Here is a 1,533-nt window from a genome sequence, read left to right on the forward strand (position 1 = left end):
CTCCCCAACCAGAGCAGTCTCAGGTCCCGCGTGATTGGACTGGAGCAGAAGCTGTGTTCCACTCACCAGCAGTCCCAAAATCCTGCGGTGGGGGTCGTGGGTAGCTGGCGGGTGTCAGGCAACCCTGCGCTCCCGCTACCCTGGCGCTGATCCGGCCAGATGAGGCCTGTAGCTTTGTTGATTCTTTGTATAGTTCCTTTTGTTTCTATTTGGTTGATTTTGGCCTTGAGGTTGATTATTTCCTGCTTTCTACTCTTGGGTGTGTTTGCTTCTTTTTGTTCTAGAGCCTTCAGGTGTTCTATCAAGCTGCTAGTGTAGGCTCTCTCCAGTTTCTTTTTGGAGGCACTCAGAGCTATGAGTTTTCCTCTTCTCATTGCTTTCATTGTTTCTCATGTGTTTTGGTATGATGTGTCTTCATTTTCATTAAATTCTAAAAAGTCTTTAATTTCTTTCTTTCTTTTTTCCTTGACCAAGTTATCATTGAGTAGAGCGTTGTTCAGCTTCCATGTATATGTGTGTTTTCCATTGTTTTTGTTGGAATTTAAGACCAGCTGATAGGGTGCATTGGATTATTTTAATCTTCTTGTATGTGTTGAGGTCTGTTTTGTGGCCAATTATATGGTCAGTTTTGGAGAAGGTACCATGACGTACTGAGAAGAAAGTATATTCTTTTGCTTTAGGATGAAATGTTCTATAAATATCTGTTAGATCCATTTGGTTCACAACTTCTGTGAGTTTCACTGTATCTTTGTTTAGTTTCTGTTTCTGTGATCTGTCCATTGCTGAGAGTGGGATTGGCTGCTGCTGAGTTCATGCCCAAGGTAGACCTGTGCAGACTGCCTGTGTTTAATTCTTTAAATCTTTACAAGTTAACATTTGTACATGTTTAGATTATGTATGTATGTACCTATTCATATTATATATGTATATACATATGTATTTTATTATGTATGTATGTATTTATGTATTATATATGTATATGTTTAAAATACATGTTGATTTTGTATTTTCTTACATGATGTGGTTTTTCTCTGAGTGGTATATATTTAGAAAAACTGGGTAATTTACTGAAATACAAGGGTCCCGTCTAATACTTTGTAGGAAAATATCTAGCTTGTGATGTGTTCAATAAACAAATGAACCACAGAAATGGCTGAAAGGTGAGCCATATTACAGTTGTCAGGTTTAAAAACAGACATACATGCAGACAGATTTTTAGGAGGCTGAGGAAGGAGAGTCTAGTTAGCCAAGGACTTCACAACTCTTCTGAAGAATATAGTGAGATCTTCTCTCAGAAATAAGCAACAATTCCTTTTTAATAGGATTTTTCTGAACTTTTAAAAAGCCTCAACTCAACTCAGGTAACCTCACAGAAAACAAAAGCCACAAATGCTAGTGTTTTTGCATATTTCCAGAGTCTCTAACCTTTGTGTTTTTGTCTAAATATTTAGAATGAAAAAAAGATCAACATTATTGTTTTAATCAACATGCATTAGCATGCTTGTGGTGGTTTGAATAAGAATAGCCCCCCCC

The sequence above is a fragment of the Mus caroli genome, chromosome 8 (assembly GCF_900094665.2).
Source record: "Mus caroli chromosome 8, CAROLI_EIJ_v1.1, whole genome shotgun sequence".
NCBI classification, from domain to species: Eukaryota; Metazoa; Chordata; class Mammalia; order Rodentia; family Muridae; genus Mus; species Mus caroli.